Below are 27,143 nucleotides of genomic sequence, written 5' to 3' on the forward strand. Positions count from 1 at the left end.
AACTCAGAAAGACAAGTCCACAATCATAATGAGAGATTTTAACATAACTATCTCAAAATGATACAAAATAAGCAAAATAAGCACATATAAGATTTGAACATGTAACAAACTGGACATAATTAACATATAGAACACTGTACACAACCAACTGCAGAATATACATTCTTTTCTAGTTTACGTAAAACCTCTACCAAAACCAAATATATCCTGGGCCATAGTTAAGATGAATTTCAAAAGACTAACATCATACAAAATATATTTTTTGACCACAGTGAAACTGAGTTAGAAGTCAAAACAAAAAGATTAAACAAATATTTTAAAATTACTCAGGCATTAAAAAAAGAATGAAATAATGCCATTTGCAGCAACATGGATGGACCTAGAGATTGTAATATTGAGTGAAGTAGTCTCACAGAGAAAGGCAAATATCATATGATATCGCTTATATGTGGAATCTAAAAAACTGGTACAAATGAACCTGTTTACAAAACAGAAATAGAGTCACAGATGTAGAAAGCAAACATATAGTTACCAAGGGGGAAAGGAGAGAGGAGGGATAAACTGGAAGATTGGGATTGACATATTAACAATTAAAAAAATGTTTTAAAATAAAATTAAGCAAAACTCTTAAATGACTCTTATGGCAAAGAAGAATTCACAGTGAAAAATTAAAATAAATGGAATAAAATTAGAATAATGGAAAGACTACATCCCAAAGTTGTGGGATGCCCCCAAAGCTTAACTAAGAGCGGTGGCTTGCAAACCTTAGCCCACATCTGGATCACCTTGAGGGCTTCTTCAAACACAGGTTGCTGGACCCCAGCTCTAAAACCTCTGATTCATTAAGTCTGGGAAAAGATGAGAATTTGCATTTCTAACAAATTCCCAGGGGATACTGATGCTGCTGGTCCAGGAACCACAACTTACACTAAGAGACTACAAACAACTTCCTGACATAAATAAATACAGTTTTAGAAAAACACAACTTACCAAAATTAACACAAGAATACATTTAAAAGGTGAATAGTTTTACACTTAAAATTTTGAATACTTAATTTACAAACCTTTACGCAAAGAAAATTCCAGGTCCAAATGGCTTCACTAGGGAATTCTTCCAGCCACTTAAGGAAAATATTATATCAATCTTACACAAATCCTTTCAGAGAATAGAGGGAAAAAAACCTACTCAAATTCCTTTATGCGCTCAGCATATTATTAAATGAAAACCGTAGAAGGATACTACAAAAAAGGAGGAAAATGTAGTCTAATCACTCTCAGAAGCATAGATGCCAAATCTTAAAAGTAGGAAAATAAATATGTAAACAAACTGTATCTATCACTATGTAAAAGAGAGAGAGAGAGAGAAGGAAAGGGAACAAGAGAGAGAGAGAGAGGAGAGATCTAAGCTGATGGCCAACAATGAGTTACTATACCAGCCTTGGATTGTCTATTGGATTTTCTACCTGGGGACTTCTTGGTAAGTGACAAAAGTAAATTTAACATTTACCCATCTAGCCAGTCTTAGGTTTGCCACTATATGCCACTAAATGATTTATTGATACTACTCTATCGCCTACAAAAACCTAATCTAAGCATCCAACCACTACCTCCTGTATTTCTAATACCCCAATTCCAAAAATTGTGCATCCCAACTTTGAATGAGGTCCATTAACTTGGACAATCACTTAGCCTGGTCCATCACCATTGTCATTTCCTTGTGTATAATCTCAACACTTTGACATCCAACCTCTCTCTCATTCACAGAACCCCAACTCTAGTTAGATTAAATCTCTGCATACTTCATGATTATACATGAGTGATTCATATGGTTGACTAAGAACCAGCCAGATTGCTAACCCATCTCACTTTAAACTTCTAACCATGAGCCTTCACAGTTGCCCGGAAAACTTAACATTTGCTCATCAGTTAATTCTCCCCTTCTCCACAGTTTCACAGCTATTTCTCCTTTTTTAAACATCCAATACTTATCCCTGCCTTCCTCACTCTCAGCTAATGATTCCATACTTTACTATGATAATAGAAGCACTCAGAAAATAATGCCCTCATCTTCCCCCACCCAATTTACCAAACATATCTGCAACTGCAACTGTGCAAACCCTGTCTTGCTGTTGGTTACACCTGCACTATCACACAAGAACTTCACAGCGTCCCAGATCAAAATCAAAATAGGAGGAGGCTTAGAAAACGTGCACTAGAGCAGTGTTTCTCAAGAGTGGTAATGCAAAGCACCACCTGGGAACTTGCTATAACTGCAACTACCCAGACCTATTGAATTAGAAACTCGAGGGTGGGACCCAGTGCTCAGGGTCTGTCAAGCCCTACAGGTGGTTCTGATGTGCACTGAGGTTTGAGAACCACCGTTCTAGAAGGGAAAGATCAATTATGTTGTTTTAATGCCTGCTCAAAACAGAGTAGTGTACAATAACTGCTTTATTTTTAAGGGGGGAGGGGCACACTTAAGCACACACTTTTTTGACTTCAAGAAGTTGAAGAAAAATTTAAATTGCTTCTAGGTTCTAACACATTATTTTTCTAGATGAAACTGAAGCCCAGTAATGTGCCCAAGTTCATATAGCTAGCCTTGATTCTGCTCTGTATTAAGGATGCGTAATGGGCAAACCAATTAACTTCCTCCTAAAATAGAGAGTTGATTTCTACACATCTATATTAATATCCTAGGGCTGCCATAACAAATTACCACAAAGTAAGCGACTTAAAACAACAGAAATTTATTCTCTCATAGCTGTGGAGGCCAGAATCCAAAATCTAGGAGTGTCAGGAGAGTTGGCTACCACTGGAAGTTCTAAGAGAGAATCCGTTCCATACCTCTCTCCTAGCTTCTGGGAGTTACTGGCAACCCTTGATGTTCCTTGGCTCGTAGATGCATCTGTCCAATCTCTTCATCTGTGTTCTGTGGCATTTTCCCTCGTATGTCTATCTCTGTGTCCAAATTTTCCTCTTCTTGAAATCTTGCCGTTTGAGACAACATGGATGGACCTTGAGGGCATTATGCTAAGTGAGACAAGTCAAACAGAGAAAGACAAATACTGTATGGTATCACTTACATGTGAAATCGAAAAACGCTTAACTCATGGAAACAGAGAGTAGAGTGGTGGTTACCAGGAGCTGGGGGTATGGGAGGTGGGGAGATGTTGGTCAAAGGGTACAAACTTTCAGTTATAAGATGAATAAGTTCTGAGGATCTAACTCACAGCATGGTAATCATAGTTAACAAGAGTTCTGTATTGTATATTTGAAAGTTGCCAAGAGAGTAGATCTTAAATGTTCTCACCATAAAAAAAGGTAATTAGGTAAAGTGATGAAAGTATTAGCTAATGCTATAATGGAAATCATTTTGAAACACGTATGTATCAAATCAATACTTTGTACACCTTACAGTTAAACAATGTTATATGTCAATTATATCCCAATAAAGCTGAAAAAACTCCAGAAAGCCCCAATTTTCCTCTTCTTATAAGGTCACCAGTCATTTGATTAGGGCCCACCCTAATCCAGTATGACCTCATCTTAATCTTCCCCGAAGACCCTATTTCCGAATAAGGTCACATTCACAGATACTGGGGGTTAGGATTTGAACATATCCTTAAGATAAAGGAAGAATACAATTCAACCAAGTAAATCTTCCTTTTACATTTCAAAGACTATGGAAGGGGGAAAATGAAGTAAAGAATTTGCCCCAATAGAAATCCAGATTTGTGCAATCCTCTGTGGACTCTGTGAAGCACCAACTCACAGCATCTTTGGCGCTTAGGAACACTGCCAGTCACCTCAGCACACCCCATATAAGAAACGTTGTGTTTCCTGCTGGACCAAGGATGCTGATTCCTGGAATCTGCCTCCAAGACTGCCACTGCCCATGGGACCATCCCAAAGTGAGATGCTTCCTCCCATCCCACACTGTCAGACCTACCCTAAGGCCACAGTTTAATTCCAAACCTAAAGAGAAAATAAAATGGCATAAATTTATATTATTTCATTTTATAGTGTACAAAAATTTTAATGATCTCAGTGAGAGGAATGCGGTACGAACATGTTGGTATGATTAATGATCCTTATTTTACTTTATAAGAAGGCTGACCAAGCACTTTACAGCTACGAGTAGAAATGAGAGCAGCTCTGCCCAGTGTCTTCTTTGCTTGTTTTTGCATTATTAATTTTTCTCAATCTATTGTTTCTTAGTAGGAATCTTTTAGAAACACTTGTCAGTTTGGGGAAGGGTTAGTATAATTACGACCGGATATTATAATCCATAAATCCGCTTCACTGGGTACAGGTATCAATAAACTGTGATACATCCCAATACAACTCCTATGTTGTGAAATGCCTGCTGTTTTTTCAGGATGTGTTGGGAAATGTACATCATGTATGATTGTCTCTTGTACATCCAAGTGAAGAAGCCAGGACCAATTTGTATATTTAACATCAAATAAAATATCATTTTTTGATAATAAATATTATATAACTATTTGATTAAAATTGTGTAAGTGATTAAAATTCTTACAATTTCTCCCTATTTCAATAGCTCCCCTTACACACCCATTTTGAGAACACCAATACAGGAAGCATCAACATCCATCTAAAAGAAGCATCCAATAAATCCTCTTGTAGTTCTTCAATGCTCCAACCGCATCTCAGTTACCCTCTCTTTTCTTTTGCCATCACCAGCACGTCCATCTGACCTCAAGCTTCTGTGCTTCTAGATTGCTTGATGAACTATTATTTAAAACCTAATGTTATATTTCATAGAGAAAATCAGTCTCTTTATCCTTGTATCACACCTCTTTCACCTCTTCACTTCCTTCTCAGTCCAGTATAAAAGAGGCAGCAAAGTGTGTGGGTTAAAATCTAGGATTCGAGAGTCAGACAGACCTGGGTGTGTGACACTGAGAGAGTTGCTTGACTTCTCTGAGCCTCAGTCTCTTCGACATGGAAAGTGGGGATAAAAACAGGAAACGCTAGTCTTCTTTGGAATATTAAATAAAATAATGTATGCAAACTGTCGTCCAGAAGGCTTGTGGTTCTAAAAATAGAGTCGACTGTAAGAAATGTTTCTGCATAGTCAAGGCGAATGAAGTCTGGAAGTACCCAGTGCATTTAGCAGCATAAGATAAATGTGCTGTAGTAGTAGCATTATTATGCCTGTTGATTCCTTTGTTGTTTGTTCATCCCTCTCTAGACTCTGTACCATTCTATCACATCTGAATGTGGAAACATCATTCAAATGCTGACACTTTGTTACCGTCTGCCCTCCTTAAAATCTTGTCCTTCCCTTATTGAGCCCTGATACTTCTCTAGCTTTTGATGATGGTTTTCTGGCTCCTATATGTTAACTCTCCCAGCTTCAAAAACTGAGATCTCAATTTGGACACTATCAATGGTCCAGCATTAAAGATACTGAGGCACAGAAAAGAAAAAGGAAATACGGGGGAGTAGGCTGGAGTAATCTATATCCCGGAGTCTATCCCCAGGGCTGCCACTCTATGTACTATATTGTTTTTAGGATTGGAATTTAGCATCGTTAAAGAATTTGGTTCAGAAAATAATAAATGTGTAGTGGAGAACCAAACTGAGGGCTCTATTTCTACATGAATCAGGCGATCATGAACTTGACAACAAAACATGCTCTGTAGTCATCTCTCATGCGGTGCCCGTGGTATCTTAGGTCCAAGTCATCTGTAGCTGGCCGAACTAGTTTTAAGGACAAAACTTCAGTTTTGAATTTTCGGTTAATTTGTGCATTCAAGGCTTGATTTTGAATGCATGGTTCTGCTGGAAATTTAGGGACATGTGGCTTAAACTGTCACTTTGAGTGACACTTTCTCATATATATGCTCCTGAAGTCTCTATAGATGTAAACCACAGAAATGGAACAATTAGAGCAGTAGTTGCTGAAGCACACAGGAAAGTTTCTCCACCAGCTATTCTCATTTCTCTGGTTTCCATGCAGTCCCCCAGCACCCTTTCATCTTACATAAGGTTGTTTTCCTCAACTGGTCAAACTTTGTAAGTCAAGCAGCATTTCTGTGAAGCCAGCCATTCTTTCCAAGGTTCTAGAGATGAGATAAAACTAATAAAAGCAAAACCTCTGCATAAAAGACACCTCCGGTACACAAAATAGCAGTCTTTGAAGTTTATTGGAAACATTATATTTTATATTACTAGAACCCAGAATAGAAGTTTGAGCATTTAAATTGAGCTTCTAAGATTCTATTAGAGGATGATTTACATTTGAAGCATCTAGGACATTTAATTTTACAAACTTTGAAGCCAAGAAAATGTTCTTAGGATTTATAGCTTGGGGAAAAATACATAAAAGTGGTAATAAAAGGAAATATTCCGTTTATACTTTCTTTGGGATTACGTATAGAGTTACATTTTGATGGTCTGCCCAGAATTTCAAAACCTTGGATGTATATATCAAAGGTACTCCGTACATGCCTTTTTCTTTGCCTCTATTACTTCAGACCCTCAATTTCTCTTGACCTCAAGCAGAGACTGAATGCCATTGATTTCTTGTCTGCAACATGCATACCAGGTTATCACGATCAGACCTGAATAAGAAATCTTCATGTTTTCTCAAATGCCAAATAGACACAGCCAGCTTAGAAGACAATTCCACTTGAGACGACAATGGCCAATTATGAACCCAATGGCTAATTATGAACCCAAATTCCTTGTGAAACATGGCATCTGATGTAGAGGAAAACTGAAAGGGGTCATTTCTCACAAGGTGGGCAGACATTTATTTGTATTCAGTTGCTTGCAATTCCTTTCAAGTTCTCACCTCCTTCTTACATTTTAGGCTCCAATGCCCTGGAGCACACACTTTTAAGAGTCTAGTTACTGCTGAACAAACCAGGAACACTGTGCTTTGTGAACTGTTTATATTATGCATGTTTACACATTCCAGCATTATGCTGGCTTTCAAAACATGTAACATATTCAACACATCCTAAACTTGTTCTCTTTAATGAGTTAAGATACCTTTAAATCCTCCAGTGACATGAGTCATAGCAAGAAACACTGAAAAAAGAGGAGAAACGAGCATAAATTTCACTCAAGCAGCCCTTGTATCATATGCAAGAAAGGCCAACATGTTATTATTTGGGTATTGCAAAGGATAAAACAAATTCTTTTAAAAATTTTACTAGTAAATGTAAAATGCAAAACCATAAAACTCCTAGCAGATGACCTAGATGACCTTGAATACAGCAGGAACTTTTTAGATACAACACCAAAGATACAATCCATGGAAGAAATAATTGATAAGTTGGGCTTCATTAAAATTAAAAATCTCTGCTCTCTAAAAGACAATGTCAAGGAAATGAGAAGACAAACCACAGACTGGGAGAAAACATTTGCAAAAGACACATCTGAAAGAAATGTTACTCAAAATAAACAAAGAACTCTTAAAAGTCAACAACGAGAAAGTCAACAACCCAATTAAAAAATGGGCCAAAGACCTTAATAGACATTTCACCAAAGAAGATATATGGCTGGCAAATAAACACATGAAAAGATGTTCCACATCATATGTCATCAGGGATATGCAAATTAAAACAACAGTGGGGTATCACTACATACCTATTAGAATGGCCCAAATGCAGACACTAACAGCACCAATTCCTGGTAACAAATGAAGCAAAGAGAACAGTCATTCACTGCTGGTAGGACTGCAAAATGGTACAGCCACACTGGAAGACAGTTTGGCAGTTTCTTACAAAATTAAACATGCTCTTAACATATGATCCAGCAATTACGCTCCTTGGCATTTACCCAAAGGAATTTAAAACATGTCCACACAAAAACCTGCACATGCATGTTTATAGCAGCTTTATTCATAACTGCCAGAACTTGGAAGCAACCAAGATATCCCTCAGTAGGTGAATGGATAAATTGTGGTACATTCAGACAATGAAAATAATATATATAATACGTATATTCAGCACTAAAATGAGCTATCGAACAATGAAAAGGCATAAACTTAAATACATATTACTAAGTGAAAGAAGCCAATGAAACGACTACAGGCTGTATGAATCCAAGTGCATGTTATTCTGGTAAAGGCAAAACTAAGGAGACAGTGAAAGAATCGGTGGTTGCCAGGGCTGGGGAAACAGGGGAGGGATGAATAGGCAGAGCTCAGAGGATTTTTAAGGCAATGAAAATACTCTGTACCATCTTATAATGACAGATACTTGTCATTACACATTTGTCCAAACCCATAGAATGTACAACATGAAGAGTGAACCCTAATGTAAACTATGGACTTTGGATGATTATGATGTGTCAGTGTAGGTTCAGCAATTGTAACAAACGTACCACTCAGATGGAGGGTGCTGACAACAGAGGAGGCTTAGTGTGCATGGGGGTAAGGAAGGGGCAATACAGGAAATCTCTGTACCTTCCTTTCAGTTTTGCTGTGGATCTAAAACTGCCCCCAAAACTAAAGCTATTAAAAATAGTAATTAAATAATTTTTTTAGAAACAGAAAGAAAAAAGAGCAGGGAGGAAATGAGTGTTCTAACACAATTCCTAACAAAATTCTCTTGTGAAAGCATTTCTAAGTTAATGTTCTGTACAGATGAATTAAAACTCTGCCCTTGACAATCTGAAATTCAACGAGCTTAAAATATATAATATTTTTTCATTATAGTTTCCCTCGAAAACTGTCACTGTATTCCCTGACATTTAAATTCAATATCTAGGCTCAATCAGTAGATACGGATGCATTTGAGATCCCTGAATCACCTAATACCTAAGTGCTCTAAACAGGTGTCTGCTAAGAAACACGTAATCCATTTAGTGGAGGCCTATAATATTTGTTTTGTTTTCACAGATGGTGTTGGATTATTGAAGCGGAAATATGCCAAGAAGTTTTCAGAGTACCTTTCCATCTAAAAAAGTTGGACTTTGCATTATTTAAAGCTATGATCATTTAACTTAGCTCTAATCCTCCAGTCTGACCAAATCTATTATTTTCTATATCTCCTAAATTTCAGGTTTCCTGTTACTAACCCCTGCATCATACAAAAAGTTTCAGGGAGGAAAACATATCATTCACTTTCAAAGTGTTTAGTCTGTCTCCTTATCTTTTTCTTTTCAGAAGGCAGGCAATAGACACTAGTGTGTTGAAACAGAGTTAGGAAAAACAAATAACGGTAAACCTACTACTGACTGTTGGACCGTGGGGAAGTCATTTAATTTCTCTTTATTTCAGTTTAGTCATCTGCAAAATAAGGTAATAAACTTGTTCAAACGACTAAGTTTTTAAAGGGCAAACGTGTTAAAGTAGTTCAGGATTTGCTAGTCTGTTTGTTGAGAAATAATATAAATTCAAAATATTATCATTATTTACCTAATCATATACAATATCTACCATGGGCCTTTTAGTTACCAAGGGTGACAGTGTTTGTTGTAGAGTAGGAGTTGCACAGTGAATTCAGCTCTTTCATTTTATGATCTTGAGCAAATTACACTTGTGTTTCTTCGGCTGCCTAGAACCTGAACTACTTTTTTATACCTGGAGAATGCCTCATCGTATACATTGTTGTTGAACTCTCTCCCACTACAGAACCTGAAAAAAACAAAAACCCACTCCTCTGCCTTTCACTACTAGCACCTAGGGTATTGGCACAGAACCTAGGCTTCTCCAAATAGATTCTTCCACCGGAGACTCTGAACTCGGATTAAATGAAATAGGCATTGAGAATAGAATTCATTTTGTCAATGGGAATGGCAGTGGTGGGGATGGGAGCTCTGGGAGTTTCCACAGGGCTGTTCCTACTAAATGGTGCTACTTTCTTAGGCGAGGGGCTGACATGGGGATTCAGCTGGTTGTTCATGGTATCTATCTCAGCTTTATACTGAGGAACTGGGAGAATCCAGAGGACGAACTCAGGGTGTGATATTTCATATCAGAATTCCATTTGTCATGTGACCCTTCCAAAACCCTCATTCAAACAAATGGACTCAGTGGTGTTCTAAGTTCCCAGCAATTAGATTTAGCTCAGAGCTGGTACAATTAAGTCCAAAGAGATCTGTGTATTTTTCAAGCTGTCCTAGTACACTAGGGAGGCTGGAGGACATGTTTGAGGTAGGCTGAAAAATGGCCCCTGACAATATACTCCACATCCCAATTCCCAGAACCTGTGAAAACAATGGCCCTCTGTATCCTCTGTAACCATGGGTTCTATATCCATGGGTTCTGCGTTCACGGATGCAACCAACTGCAACTGAAAATATATTTTTTTAAATCCTGAAAGTTCCAAAAAGCAAAACTTGAATTTACTGCTCACTTGCAGCTACTTATGTAGCACTTACATTATATTTACAACTATATACATAGCATTTATATTGTATTAGCTATTATAAGTAATCTTAAGATGATTTAAAAGATGTACATAGGTTAGATCCAAATATGACACCGTTTTACATAAGGGTCTTGAGCATCCTCAGATTTTGGTGTCTGCAGGGTTGGTGGGGATGGAATTAATCCACCACAGATACCAAAGGACAAATGTATCATCTTATACGGCAAAAGATGCAATCAAGTTAAGGCTCTTGAGAGGAAGAGTTTATCCTTATTTTTCTCATGGACCCTAAATGGAATCATAGGTATCCTTTTAAGAGAGAGGCAGAGGGAATTCTGAAACAAACATACATAGGAGAGAAAACAATGTGAAGATACAGCAAAGAGAGATTTTCTTTTAACATCTTTATTGGAGTATAATTGCTTTACAATGGTGTCTTAGTTTCTGCTTTATAACAAAGTGAATCAGCTATATATATATACATATATCCCAATATCTCCTCCCTCTTGTGTCTCCCTCCCACCCTCCCTATCCCACCCCTCTAGGTGGTCACGAAGCACCAAGCTCATCTCCCTGTGCTATGTGGCCGCTTCCCACTAGCTATCTATTTTACGTTTGGTAGTGTATATATGTCCATGCCACTCTCTCACTTCGTCCCAGCTTACCCTTCCCCCTCCCCGTGTGCTCAGGTCCATTCTCTATGTCTGCATCTTTATTCCTGTCCTGCCCCTAGGTTCTTCAAAACCATTTTTATTTTTAGATTCCATATATATGTGTTAGCATACGGTATTTGTTTTTCTCTTTCTGATTTACTTCACTCTGTATGACAAACTCTAGGTCCACCCACCTCACTGCAAATAACTCAATTTCGTTTCTTTTTATGGCAGAGTAATTTTCCATTGTATATATGTGCCACATCTTCTTTATCCACTCATCTGTCGATGGACACTTAGGTTGCTTCCATGTCCTGGCTATTGAAAATAGAGCTGCAATGAACATTGTGGCACATGACTCTTTTCGAATTATGGTTTTCTCAGGGTATATGCCCAGTAGTGGGATTGCTGGGTCATATGGTAGTTCTATTTTTAGATTTTTGAGGAACCTCATACTGTTCTCCATAGTGGCTGTATCAATTTACATTCCCACCAACAGTGCAAGTGTGTTCCCTTTTCTCCACACCCTCTCCAGCATTTATTGTTTGTAGATTTTTTGATGTTGGACATTCTGACTGGTGTGAGGTGCTACCTCATTGTAGTTTTCATTTGCATTTCTCTAATGATTAGTGATGTTGAGCATTCTTTCATGTGTTTGTTGGCAATCTGTATATCTTCTTTGGAGAAATGTCTATTTAGGTCTTCTGCCCACTTTTGGATTGGGCTATTTGATTTTTTGATATTGAGCTGCATGGGTTGTTTGTAAATTTTGGAGATTAATCCTTTGTCAGTTGCTTCATCTACAAATATTTTATCCCATTCTGAGGGTTGTCTTTTTGTCTTGTTTATGGTTTCCTTTGCTGTGCAAAAGCTTTTAAGTTTCAGTAGGTCTCATTTGTTTATTTTTGTTTTTATTTCCATTTCTCTAGGTGGTGGGTCAAAAAGGATCTTGCTGTGATTTATGTCATATAGTGTTCTGCCTATGTTTTCCTCTAAGAGTTTGATAGTGTCTGGCCTTACATTTAGGTCTTTAATCCATTTTGAGTTTATTTCTTTGTATGGTGTTAGGGAGTGTTCTAATTTCATTTTTTACATGTAGCTGTCCAGTTTTCCCAGCACCACTTATTGAAGAGGCTGTCTTTTCTCCATTGTATATTCTTGCCTCCTTTATCAAAAATAAGGTGATCATATGTGCATGGGTTTATCTCTGGGCTTTCTAACCTGTTCCATTGATCTATATTTCTGTTTTTGTGCCAGTACCATACTGTCTTGATTACTGTAGCTTTGTAATATAGTCTGAAGTCAGGGAGCCTGATTCCTCCAGCTCTGTTTTTCTTTCTCAAGATTGCTTTGGGTATTTGGAGTCTTTTGTGTTTCCATACACATTGTGAAATTTTTTGTTCTAGTTCTGTGAAAAATGCCATTGGTAGTTTGATAGGGATTGCAATGAAGCTCTAGATTGCTTTGGGCAATATAGTCATTTTCACAAGGTTGATTCTTCCAACCCAAGGACATGGAATATATCTCCATCTGTTTGTATCATCTTTAATTTCATTCATCAGTGCCTTATACTTTTCTGCATACAGGTCTTTTGTCTCCTTAGGTAGGTTTATTCCTAGGTGTTTTATTCTTTTTGTTGCAATGGTAAATGAGAGTGTTTCCTTAATTTCTCTTTCAGATTTTTCATCATTAGTGTATAGAAATGCAAGAGATTTCTGTGCATTAATTTTGTATTCTTCTACTTTACAAAATTCATTGATTAGCTCTAGTAGTTTTCTGGTAGCATCTATAGGATTCTCTATGTATAGTATCATGTCATCTGCAAACAGTGACAGCTTTACTTCTTCTTTTCCAATTTGGATTCCTTTTTTTTCTTTTTCTTCTCTGATCAGCAAAGAGAGATTTGAAGATGCTGGCTACGTGGCCAAAAGCAAAGGAATTATAGCCACAGAAGCTGAAACAGGCAAGGAACAGATTTTTCCTGTCAAGCCTCTGGAGTGAGCACAACCCTGGCAGCACCTTGATTTAGGCCCTAGTGAAACTAATTTTGGACTTCTGGCCTCCAGAACTGTGAGAGGATAAATTTCTGCTGTTTTAAGCCACCATATTTGTGGTAATTTGTTACAGCAACCACAGGAAACTAATATACAATCCATTATTACATCCATAAATACAGCAAATGTATTTTCTAAAATATTGGCTGAGTGATTGCTTCAGCAGCACATATACTAAAATTGGAACAATACAGAAATTAGCATGGTCCCTGACAAGGATGACATGGAAATACATGAAGCTTTCCACATTTTTAATGCATATTCAGATGTTAACAAAAAATTCAAAAGAATGAAGAAAATTATTAGCTGAAATGGAAAATGAAAATAAAAAGCCTAAATGTCAAATATATAGGTTTTGTCAAATAATTTATAGTAACATGAAAGGATATAAGGCAAAAATGAAAAGAATAAATCTAAAGAAATAGGGGGAAAATCTTCCTTAATTAAGACATCGCTGTATCAAGGCCAACGTCCTTTTCTGAGAGCTTCATCATTACTGCCTGATGATCCACAGGATGACAATAAAATAGGAGGCATCCTAACTATACTTAGATATAAAATGAGGTGGAATGATCATGGAATGGTGATAAGAACACTAGTTTTTCGGGATGTAAATGAATGAGACACAGGAAAATGGTTGTTGAGACATAGATAGGAAGAATCACCAATTTGAGAAACATCGGAATGACTAGAGGTACAGATAGCTTCCAGAGGGAATTCTGATTTAATTTGCATTCAGCAAGCAGCTCATGACAGCCTCATGTACTTTTCCACTATAACACATCCAAGACAGTGGTTCTCAGACTTTGGTTGGAATCAGAATCATCTAAGAACTTGGTATAAACCCAAAGGCTCAGGCCTACCCTCTTCAACAAGCCTGCTCTACTGTGTTCATCATGAGTTCTCCAGCATTTGAGAACCAGGGATCAGGGAAAATACACAAAAGGCAAACTTTAATGTCATTGGCAGCTATGATTAATCCCCCAAGAATGTAACAGAAAACTTAATTCTTTTCCCTCACTACCCATTCAGATCTGTCCTCTGAGGCTAATTCTAAGCAGAAATCTAAGCAGATCCCATGACTTTTCTGATCACTCTCAGAAAATAAAAAGTTCTCTGGCCACCTTTAGTCACAAAACGTTTAATTTTGATATTTAAATGATCACTCCCAAGTGATACTCCAGACTCCATACTTCATTTAAAACTCCTCCCCTCCCCACTCAGGCTAAGGAGTAGGTAAGAAACCTAGCGTGGGGAGGTTTCTAGTTCCCTCCTTCTCATTCACTGCCCTTTATCCCATCAGCAGGCTGGCTCTAGAGCTTCCAGATTTCGAGGAGACATATTAGAGAGAGGTAAGGCCCAAGAAAGTTCTCTCTCTTTTTTTTTTTTTTTTCTTTTTGCGGTACGTGGGCCTCTCACTGTTGTGGACTCTCCCGTTGCGGAGCACAGGCTCTGGACGCGCAGGGTCAGCGGCCATGGCTCACGGGCCCAGCCGCTCCGCGGCATGTGGGATCTTCCCGGACCGGGGCACGAACCCGTGTCCCCTGCATCGGCAGGCGGACTCTCAACCACTGCGCCACCAAGGAAGCCCGAAAGTTCTCATTTAATAGTCACCAGTATAATCTGGCACTGGTTTTCCCTGGCTTGGCTGGAATCTAAGGCTGATTCTTTCTCCTGGAGTGTGCTTGTACTTTCTATGGAGCCCTGTCACTGGCAGTGGGATCCCCCACTGTTGCTCTCTTAACACAGGTGAGGTCTCCTCTGCCTGGACATCTATGACTTCACCCTGAATTTCTGAGGCCAATTCCATTCTCTCAAGCGCCTAACGCCCTCCAAGGTAGCTCCACTTATATCTCTCTCTTCCATGTGGCCCTCAAGAGTCCCCAGGAAGCCCGAATGAATTCTTCCTTCCAAAGACTTCTGGCAATGGCAAGCTGTTCCTAAAGCAGCCAGACTTCAGGCTTTTCTAGCAAGAGTATCAGTGCCCCAGACCCCCACACACCAGGCAATCTCTTTAAAGGGCCCCCTTGAATCTCCTCTCATTCGGCTTGAGGGGAAATGGAAGAGACATTTCATAGCACTCCAAATCAAATGATCTCTACTTAAAAGACATACAACTGAAACAAAACAGCATGGAAGAGTAAAACAGAAAAAAATGGGTGACAGTGCATTAGGAAGCATCGAGAAAAATGAGACAAACAGCTATATTAATTTGAACAAAGTAGAACAGAAAGTAGATTTAAGCACGGACAAAAGAGGGTCATGAAAATAATAAGAGGTAAAACTCATAAAATGTATCAAAATACATGAAGAAAAATTCTTGGCATTTAGTGATAATTTGACATAGGCATAATTTAACACACATTTCTCAGCCCTTAACCAATTTTATAGAATACATATGATGATATAAAAAAATTAGAATAATAGAATTCAGAATTTTATATATATCAAATTTTGTAAACCTTTCAATAGAAAGTTAACCAGTGCACATGACCCTTCAAAAACAATATATACCCTGTGAAAAAAAAAAATTCCAAAGTGTCAAAAATATGCTACCTATAGTCTCTCTCTACAAAAGAATAAAACTAGATATTTACAGAAGAAATAGTAAAGAAGGATCCTAACTATTTAAAAATTCAAAACCATCCTCTGAAATACTGGACCAAAAAAAAATCTACAATTATAAACTATTTAGGAACTAATGATAATGAATGATCTATACCCAAAATGCACAGGAGATGGTCAAGGCAATGCTCAAAGGTAATTTTATATTTTAAAATAGAAATTTAAAATAGTTTTAAATGAGTTATTTGTCCTTTATCATAATCTTAAATTCATGTATTTGGGAAAAATCCATAGAAGTCTAGGGAAAGAAAATATTAATAATTTTGAGCCTTTGGACTATGATGCTGAAAAAGAAAAAATACCTACCTTTTAATTTATTAAAAAATACTGGCTGCTTAATTTATGCTTGGCATTTTTCTATACATAAAATAGTGAACAAGTCACAGGTCTTGTCCTCAAGAAATTTAGTCAGTAGAGAATGAAGTCATTAGATAACTAGAATACAGGAAGTACCAGGAGTTCTTTGATAGTAGTAAGTCCAATACAAGGGGCCAGGGAGTAGGTAGCTGCACCATCTACAAGCCATAAGGTGACAGTGAAGGTCTTATGAGGGACCGGATACACAAACGAAGTCCTGAGAGTAAAAGGCATTATCCATCAGGGAGAGGAGTGTGGTCAGCACAGAGAGAAGCATGTGGAAGGAGAGAGAACAGAGTGCATTAGGAGAACTGAAAATATTCAACACTGATAGACAGCAAATGATGAAATTTGCTCTTGGAGAGGTGAGCCTGGACCCTATCCTGGAAAACCTCACAGGAAATGTTAGGGAATTTCAACTTCATCCTGAGAAGGGATGAAAGTAGGGGTGTGACATAAGAAGAGATACATTTTAGACATATGGCAGGATGGGGGTATGGCACGCTATCCTCTCCTTTCTAGGGTGAAACCCATGCCACACTAGGAGCAAAGGGGCTCAGGAATCTAGTTAGTAGAGCCAGACATAGATGGGAGATGAAGTCAAGCAAGGAAATGGACACTGAAAACCCAAAATGATGCACAGGGAGCCAGAAACTGAATACTAACAAATACTGACTTCTTAAAAAACAGGAGATCCAAAAGTGAAGGGCAAAGTAAAAGCAGCCAGAGAGAAGGGCACAAAGGAAGGATACCAAACGAAAGGAGAGTGGAGGTGCAATACTAGAACATCAACAGAGACATTATAAACTATCAGAACTGAGAAAATTGGCAAAGCCTCCATTGGTAATATTAGGGAGAATAATTTCAGTAGAGAGTTGCACCACACTTCTACTGGATTTCCTTTATGGTCAATTGGCAAGCTACCGTTTAGAAACTGGCCATTCAGTCCTACTATGTAACTAATTCTCCAGTCAGTTAAAAACGCATATTATACTCCCATTCCCAAGATGCCCAGGTAGGCTGAATGCAAATGCTTAGAATCCAGGTTGTGATTCCTTGGAATCACAGAGCAGTGGTTACTCTACATAAGGACTTTCAACAAAACAAAACAAAAGCTTTATGGGAAGCTTCAGAGTAATCTCGCAAGTGGATCATTAATTTGAATAATACTGGAAGCTTTTAATAAAATAACGTTAATTTCCTTAATGTCATTTCTAGCAATGATGGTGACATCATATCAAATTATAACCAAAGCAGTATATGTTAGAAGTGAAAGACTTGAATCCAAAATGTGAATTATGGGAATGTATGAAATTGCATCATAAAGTTCTTAGGGGGTGTGATCAGTGAAACATCACTTTCTCTCCACAGATTAGGAAATCTCTTCCCAGCGCCACTGAGCCCTTCTGATTCCATCAATTTGGTTACGGATTATTTCCCAACATCCATCGATGGCAACCACTAATATGTTTCTCCATGGTATTTTAAAAGTAATCTTAAGGATAAAGTGGAATGGGAATGAGTCATCTGCGCTTGCTGTAACAATCGGCCAATTCAAAATGTTAAGCGCCAGCTCTGTTATTACGAATATCACATAAAGTAAATCAACTGCCAAAACTGATTATGTTGATACACTCATAGATGAAGTTAGAATTTGCAGAATTTCAGTAAATTGAAGTTCTAGGATTAAATTTGCATCTAATTAGCTTTTCAGTCATTTATTCAATCAATCATACACCAAATATTTATTGAGCATCTACTATGTGCCAGGTCCTGTTCCAGGCGCAGGGAGTAGAGTGAACAAAACAGACAAAATCGTATTCTCAGTGATCATCATCGTGTTGCTTTCTCTAAGTATTCATTTCTGAAATAAGAAAAATTCATTACGCGTGAAATTTTGAAGAGGCGTATGTTCTTTGAAAGCTTTGGAAACGCATCTGTGATATATTTTTTCCCTTTTTCCCAAATCCATTTAAAATATTTATCATCTCTGAGAAAAAAATGAAATAATGTTTCTCTTTTGAAGGCAAAGGGTCTTTAATAAAATTTGTTTATTGTTTATGAGAAAGAATTCTAAAAACAGCACAGAATTGTTTTTAAAAACTTTTTAAAAAATTATAATTTTAAATTTGGACTCTGTCAGCCAAATACTTGATTCACCAGCCACCTGAATATTGGAAAACTCAATAATCTCCAGATGTTTCTCAATTACACCAAGAATAAGACAAAGTACACGTCAACTTTTGCAACTTTCACAGCTCCCTCCTAATGCTTTTGTTCTGCTTACATATTTTGGAGAATTATTCATCCTTTTGCATATTCATGAGTGGTGTCATATAAAGATACGGCAGAATTGAGAGCTTTTCATAACGTTTTCATTTACTCACAAGATAAACTCATAAACTTCTGTGATTTTCTTCTTTAAATTCCACAGCTACTTCATTAAATTTCCTGAAATTTCATGACTCTGTTACAGGCCAGGTCATATATTTTATTGTGACTTGCTGCAGAAAATTTTTACATTCTATGTAAGTTGATCCTCATCATTTTTTCTACTTTGATGAAATTTAGGAGCTTTTAATTAGGATATATTTTGACATTTTCAGTGGGTCTCATATAGACTTAAATTGTTCTTTCCTTACAGCTTTCTCATAATATGTTATTAAATAAGTTGAGGAAGTGATCTCATTTACCGTGTTGATTTTTTTTTCATTTAGTATCGACTATATTCCCCTTGGTAGGAATCTACCTGTAATTCATATATTGAAATATTTCTTGTCTTTCATTCTAATGTAATCAATCAATCATCTGATAACTCAACAAACATGTATTTAACCCTTACTTTGTTGGAGGCAGTCTTCTAGGTGCCAAGAATATAACAGTGAACAACATAATTCCTGCCCTCATACAGCTATTATGCCCTCCTAAGAGTAAACTTTTTTAATGAAATGTATTCTTTTAAAGATAAAATTTAGTTGCACTCTTTTATTCAACCTCTTCTGAGTAAAGGTTCGGTCCTTTATGAGCACAGTTTTCCCACAAAATAGACTTTAAAATCACAATAATTTAAAGTATATTTCATATCTTTCTTGTATTTTATTTTTCCAGGGCTCTCTTTCCAACACCTTGTGTTATAAACGGCTCTTCTTATAACTAAATTGTTTGGTAAAATCATTGGCACAAACAGCAGAATGCTCTATAGTTTTACCGTTGAAAATATGAATATCAATGGTTTTTTTTTTTTTTTTGTGGTACGCGGGCCTCTCACTGTTGTGGCCTCTCCCGTTGCGGAGCACAGGCTCCGGATGCGCAGGCTCAGCGGCCATGGCTCACGGGCCCAGCCGCTCCGCGGCATGTGGGATCCTCCCGGACCGGAGCACGAACCCGCGTCCCCTGCATCAGCAGGAGGACTCTCAATCACTGCGCCACCAGGGAAGCCCTCAATGTTTTTAAACACTCAGTATTGTACCTTTATGTGTGAGATAATTTGGGTTGATAATTTTGTGCCTGAGATTGCAAGTTGTCCCCAACATACATTTCACTCCCTCTTCCTTCATAGTTGAAGCTTGCCCTTTTTGGGTTCTTCTTTTTCACTGGCTGGACCATAGACCAGACACTGAAGCTTAATCAACCATATGCGACCATGAAGTGGAAGCGACCATATGGTGTCTATGGCCCAGCAGCAAGAGAGAAGGCATTTGGATCCCTAATGATTATGCAGGTATCATGCCAGCCCTGGACAGGTTGCACTCAGATTCTGTTTGCCTGAAAGAGAAAACCCCTGTGTTGCTCACAACATTGTCATTTGCGAATTTCTGTCAGTTGCAGACAAATCTAATCCTATGTGATGCATAGTCCATAATGTATTTTCATAAATTTAACGGTCTTGTTCACTTTGTAAAATCACAGTAAAAATTGTGACTTGTGTTTCACAATTTGTGTAACGGAGTTAATGTAATTGTTGCCATTTTATCACTTTTCTCAGTTAAATTTTGCCTCCCCTCACTTTTCTGGGAAATCAGGATTCACATATTCCCCACTCTTCCTTTTTTCCCCCCTCTGCTTGGTGCTGTCTTAGACATGAAATTGTACAAGGGGTTCACCTTCATTTTCTAACCAAGCGCTTGTACATTAAACACTAGATCCATCATGTGTCATGCAACTATCACATGATGCTGACTATTTTGCCAGATTCCAGGGATTTACAACCACTGCTTAATTGCTTGAGAGCATTTTTAATCCAGGGTGGTTAACATTACTTCAACGGGGACATCATTTAACTGGCAACACTGTTGAATTACAAGCAAAAGCAAGCCTTGCACCAGAGACATCAAGTCTACCAAAAAAATAAATAAAAGAGAACGAAACCATCAAGTTTTAAAAGCTGATGTGAAAAGTGCCTTATTTAATTCAAATAAACTACTATAAAATAATACTTTAAAACATGTAAATTAAGAGCCAAGCACCTAAAAGTGAAGATAACATCTAGCTGAGAGAGAGAGTTTATATTCTGTTGGATGGTGGGATTAAATAACACGAAGACTCAAAATATACCTATGTATAAAGAGATTGGTTCCCAAAACAATTTTGAAATATTTACACCATCTCTAAGGGAATGGCTGGAATATGAACAAAGTACCCTGTTTAAAAGAGCTTGAAAGAGCATATCTATTGTCGCAATTAATTTATTACCTGACGTGTTGAAGAAATTACAAATGTAGAAGTCTATGGTACTAGATAAGTCTAGACCAGAAATTATATTACAATTTTTGATTATCAATAAACAAAACTGTTTAAGAGATTCACATGGGGGAAAAAAAAGCTTTTAGTTTGGATGCAACTGAGCAAAAGTACAGCCCAAACTTTTTTTTTTAGCAAGACAAAATAGAAGTTCAAGTTACATATTAAATCTTGATTTTGACTCAAAATTTTAGGAGGTTTTAATAGACTGCTAAAGCAGCATAGCAAGTGTCATACCCTGATACCACATTAACTAACAATATGGTCAGAAACCCATTTATTCCATAAATGCAAAGTATTAAAGTTTTACTGACTTTATTTTAGCTTTCACTACTTTCATTAACTTTATTTTTTTTAACTGTGCACAATTCAGTACACAGAGGTATGTATGGAATTGCTTATTGGTAGTATGGTATTGTGAAAAGTGGTTAGTCAGACTGTCCTGGGTTCAAATCAAGGTCTTTGCCATCTGTAAGATTTCGAACAAATTGTTCATCTCCACTTAATTTTGTTCATCTCGCCTTAATTTTTTTAAATAAGAAGAATAATATTTCCTTCACAAAGTCATGCGAGGAAGAGCTTATAAGGCTCAGAGTCTCAAATGAGAAGTGGGCACAAAAGTCAACTCTAGCCTCACTTACTCTCACTTGCTTACTTTCTTTTATGTCTTTGAGCAGCAGCCCAAGGAAGAAAAAATAAGAAGACACATTTCTGGATGAATTGCTAACTTCTTCCCTCTCTTTATCCACCAGTGTTCTTGATACACTGCAAGGAAACTTAAGGAATTCGAAAAATCTTATTTTCCATGTCAGAAGCTATTACATCATCCTACTTGCAACAACATTTGCTAATCTTCTCCAGGTGTGATGAACTCTTGGGCCAACTAGAAGAAACGTCATAGGCTTGGAAAGCTAGAAAAGGACGCACATTTAAGTTTTACAAAGTATTACCTCCATCACAACAATAAAGAAGGAAATGCAGAGTGATTGAGTTGGAAGGACAGGAGGTAATATGGCTATGCTTTTCAAAGGATATCCAGTCAAACAATGGGGAGGAAATGGTATTATCTGGATCCAAAGCGCTTGCCAAGCAGACCTTGGCAGACACGGTGAATCAGTCCCTTATTAGATCTGTCCGTCTCAGCTGCACCCGGTGCTTTAGAGTTTAGATGCATCTACTCCTCCCACAGTCACAATGAAAAAAATCTATAAAAAGAGGCTATTTAACAATTAGTGAGATTCCCTGGGATGTGCCCATGAATAATCTCCTTCAATTCTTCAGTTTCCTCCCAATACGTTGGAAGACTGTCTACATCTAAGTTTTTTAATTTTTTAATTTTTTTATTTTAAATTTTAAAAATGAATTACATATTAGGTTTTTTTATTTTTTAATTTTAAAAATGAATTACATATTAGGTTCTGCATTACTATGAGCTTCACTACTCTTTATGGAGAATTGACATCCAGTTCAAACCAGCAGCCTCACTGATTTAACCTCACATGGCCCTATATGATTGATAGGAGATCATTTACACCAACGCTTTCTTATTCGGTTTGAGGAATATCAGAGATTTATGAATTCAATTGAGAAAATTTTTATCTCTAACCATAAGTTTTTTTTTTTTTTTGCGGTACGCGGGCCTCTCACTGTTGTGGCCTCTCCCGTTGCGGAGCACAGGCTCCGGACGTGCAGGCCCAGCTGCCACGGCTCACGGGCCCAGCCGCTCCGCGGCATGTGGGATCCCCCCAGTCCGGGGCACAAACCCGCGTCCCCTGCATCGGCAGGCGGACTCTCAACCACTGCGCCACCAGGGAAGCCCTCTAACCATACTTTTTAAACACCTTCCCAAAATCAATTAGCTCATTTTCAATTAATTAAACCCATGAAACCACGAAAAGCATTAATCTTGATCATATCTCAAGAAGCTGATACATTTCAAGAAGCTGATTTTCGGCTTCCACATGTCTTCTCTTATAACATTAATCTCTACCCTGCTGTTCTAAATATTAATGTTCATATTTAAAGGTAGAGGCACATACATCTTAAAATGTGTTTTAAAATTTAACCTGTGAAATCAATGTTTTAAAGATTATATTATGTCACAGTAAAATGCTTATTTTGCCCATGGAGCAGTTCCAATATGACACTAAGAACATTTAGCATTTGAGCAAACCAAGTCTTGTAAAGAATGCTCATATTATCTTCAAGCTTCCTGGAAAGCACAGCCTTCTGGCTCCCTTTTCAGACGCAAGTGATAGCTTCTTAAGCATTATTCTTAGAGAAATGACTTTTCTTGACTCCCTTTTTGATCCCAGCTCTGGAGAGATAAAGATGCATCTTACCCTAGTATACCCGGGTCATACCTTTACCAGATCGCAAAGCCCAGGTAAGACCCATATGTGTCCCAGTGTGTTACCTTCCACCTAAAAAACCAGCTATCAACCCCTCCACCCTCAATGTGCTTCTTCTGAGGGAATAAAAAGAAGGTGAGATGGTAAGGGTGGCCACTGCTGGATGCTTTAAGTGGGCAAGTGACCTTCAATGGGTTGCAGTAGCATAAAAGAACACTGGATTGGGCTTCCCTGGTGGCGCAGTGGTTGAGAGTCCACCTGCCGGTGCAGGGGACATGGGTTCGTGCCCCGGTCAGGGAAGATCCCACATGCCACGGAGTGGCTGGTTCCGTGAGCCATGGCCGCTGAGCCTGTGCGTCCGGAGTCTGTGCTCCACAATCGGAGAGGCCACAACAGTGAGAGCCCCGCGTGCCGCAAAAAAAAAAAAAAAAAAAAAAAAAAAAAAAAGAACACTGGATTAGCACTGAAAGGAGAAGAAAACCTAAATTCTCCCAACAACATTTATTCCCTAGCTATGTGACTCTTCTAGTCTCAGTTGGTTCTTATGCAAGGACAGAAAGCCATATCATCACTGGTGACATCCTAAAAGCTAGCAGAGAGTACAATAAGAACATCTAGAAGGGCAATGATTCAGACCGGGGAAGGGGAATGGACTTTAAGAAGTCTTTATTCAGGGCTTCCCTGGTGGCGCAGTGGTTGAGAGTCCGCCTGCCGATGCAGGGAACACGGGTTCGTGCCCCGGTCCGGGAAGATCCCACATGCCACGGAGCGGCTGGGCCCGTGAGCCATAGCCGCTGAGCCTGCGCGTCCGGAGCCTGTGCTCCGCAACGCGAGAGGCCACAACAGTGAGAGGCTCGCGTACCGCAAAAGAAAAAAAAAAAAAAAAGAAGTCTTTATTCCAGAGACACAGGACTCAGTTGAGTGATGAAGATGTTGGAACAGACAGAAGAGATGGTATATGTGCAGCGTTACTGTGAGGATTAACAAGGTGATAGCCAAAACGATTATCCTCAGTGCTTGGCGCTCAACATCAATTCTTTCTCTCCTTAATCCAACAAGACAGAGTTTGCTTTTGATAAACGTGCTGCCAACCTCATTCTTAGCGCACAAAAGAGCACCTTAGAATTATGGGAAAGCGCGGTCAGGGCCAGCTTTATGGGCATATAATCTGTGCTGTTGAACAGAACCCCACACTCACAAGGGTCCTGAGCTTGGCTCAATGTTCTGCTGTCGCCGTCTTGAAATTCTTAATAATTTTGAACAACGTACCCCACATTTTCACTTTGCACTGGATCCCACACATTATGTAGTCAGTCCTGGGTATGGTATCAGACAATCTGGATTTGTGTTGATCAGACCGATTTACATCCTGGTTTTCTTACTTCCTAACTTCATGAGCTTCTTGAGTTTCTTTTTCTACAGCTTTAAAATGGAAATATCAATTAAACCAATGCATTTGTGGGGATCAAATGAATTAGGACTGGAAAACTAATTTTTATTCTGTAAAGTATTGCAGAAATCAGTATGCAATCGGTTAGCTACTGAGACCCTTGTGTATAAAGTTACTATTTTGAGTGACTTTAAATATCTGGAAATTAGTACATGACTACTGCGCTTGCCTCTCTTTTCTTTTTCTTCCTTCTCCTTGTTTCCTTTTCAGTTGATCTCACACTATATGCCAAATACTTCACATAGTGCTGAAAATGTAGGTCCAGGAAGACAGAGGTCCTTCCCTCAACGAGTTTGTACTGATATAGAGGAAAAAGAAATATAAACTAACAATGATAGTGAATTGTAACAGGTATGTCATAGAGATACAATGAGAAGTGATTCAGATAAGGGAAGTGATGTGGGTGGAGATGGCTCAGGGACGTCTTTCCCAAAAGAGTTGACACTAAGAGAGGGGAAAGATTCAGATGCAGGAAGGAGGCATCGGGAGAAAGAGAAAATGCATGTGGAGTCATAAAAGCTTGAAACACATGTTGCTTATGGAGAAGCAAAAGTAGTTCTATCAATCTGTGCAAAAGATGTACATGGAGAAGTGGAGGATGCTAAACAAGATAGACAAAGGTTGGAGGCAAAGATATTAAGGGATAAACCAGAATTTTAACTTCATCCTGAACTTTCCTTGAAAATTATAGGAGGGTAATGAAAGTAGAGATACGGTCAGATATATGCTTTAGGAAGATGTGCAAAGATGAATGATAATGGAACCTGAAGGGAAAACCTTTCCTAGAATAGCTCATATCTTGGGCAAAGGTAAGAATTATATGTGGAAGCACAGCTGACTCTGCTGATGCTCTACAGTGGAAATTCAGAGCAAGCTTCAGGCCCTCAAGGAAGATTTTATTGAGCAACTGTTCCAGCGCAGGTACTCTGTTATATCCAGAGAATACAGAGATAACTAAGAGGCTCCCTCTTCTCAAGAAAGGTAGAAAGCAATGTAGGGAGTACAGTGAGGGTGCTATACGCATGATATTGAGAACAGATGAGGTGCCCCTAACCTTCCTAGGGACATAGGTAGTCTTTCCCGAAGACCTGACACGAAGTTTCAGAGGAATCTCCTGAACTGAGATTTACAGGATCAAAGGGGTTAATCAGACATGGCATAAGGTTAAGTCAGAGAAAGAAAATGTTCTAAGCAAAGGAGGTAACGTATGAGAAGTGAGAATTTATACTGACCATGTACAGCCTTGTCTAGGGGAGAGGTGATAAGGTACTGAACCAGGACAGTGACTATAGGGACAGAAAATAAAAAGAGAAGCCCGATTTATGAAATGTTTAGGAAGTATTGGCAGGACTCGGTTATTATTTGGATGTGGGCAGTGGCGGGAGGAGGGATGCAGTTCTACTCACAACACTTCTGACACCAAAAGTGTGCTCTTTTTTTCCCCCACACCAATCAATTCTTCAACTCTGAACACCAGCTGGGGGTCCTATAAGTTACTTGTGACACCTGGAGATAGTGCAGACCCCTCAGGTTAAAGGCTCAGTCCCACGAGGCTGTACCCCATTTTAGACACCAGTCACAAGTCCAAGATTCTGACCCTTCTGATCAACAAGCTATAAATCAAGGGTTCCCACGACCCCCTCCCAACATTTGATGATTTGCTCATAGAACCCGGGAGAAGTTGACTTACTATTACGTGTTGATTATTACAACTCAGGAACAGGCAAATAAAAGAGATGCATGGGCAAGGGATGGGGGCAAGGACACAGAGCCTTCAGGCTCTCTGGGAACACTCCACCCTCTCAGCACCACAAGAGGTTCACCAAACTGAAAGCTCTCTGAATCCTGTTGTCTAGGGGCATGACGGAGGTTCCATTACGTAGGCATCATCAGTTACATCACTGGCGGTAGGTGATTAACTCTATCTCTAACCCCTCTCCCCTCTCAGAGGTTGGAGAGGAAGTGGGGATGCTGAAAGTTCCGATCTTCTAATCATGTGGTTGGTTCCTCCGGCAATCAGCCACCATCCTGACGCTATCCAGCGGTCCACCAAGAGTCACTGCACTAGCATAAACTCAGGTGTGGCTGAAAGGAGCTGGTCATGAATAACAAAGATGCTCCTCTCACTGCTCTCAGGAAATTCCAAGAGTTTCAAGAGCCCCATCTGTACCAGGAACCAGAGAAAAAGACCAAATATGTCCTTATTATATCGCAGTATCACAGGGCAGGGTGGGGAGGAGATTACTTTGCCATCTTGCCTTTTTCACTCCCTAACGCCAACAACCACAAATAATTTCCCAAACTATTAGTTTAGGTAAGTTCTTTTCCTCCCCAGGTTGTACTTTAGGAAGAGGAACTATGATTTAAATCTATAATCACCTACAAATTTATATATCTCTAGTCACATTTATCTTGAAATCCCAGCATAACCTTGGTTGTTCAAGGGTAGCTCTAGGGAGTTCCCCGGTGGTCCAGTGGTTAAGATTCCACCTTCCAATACAGTGGGCACGGGTTCCATCCCTGGCTAGGGAACTAAGACCCCACATGCCACATGGTGA

General features: G+C 38.7%; 1 long non-coding RNA gene across 1 annotated transcript in view; it reads right to left on the reverse strand.

The window, feature by feature from the left end:
• Positions 1–2,121: 2,121 nt before the first annotated feature.
• The window catches only part of LOC307194741, a 566,811-nt gene continuing 541,789 nt past the window's right edge, over positions 2,122–27,143 (reverse strand). The window contains exon 4 of the long non-coding RNA XR_013830618.1: positions 2,122–3,033. This is a non-coding gene — a long non-coding RNA (uncharacterized lncRNA). The remainder of the gene's footprint in view (positions 3,034–27,143) is intronic.

This window comes from Stenella coeruleoalba (assembly GCF_951394435.1).
Source record: "Stenella coeruleoalba genome assembly, chromosome: 11".
Classification (NCBI taxonomy): domain Eukaryota; kingdom Metazoa; phylum Chordata; class Mammalia; order Artiodactyla; family Delphinidae; genus Stenella; species Stenella coeruleoalba.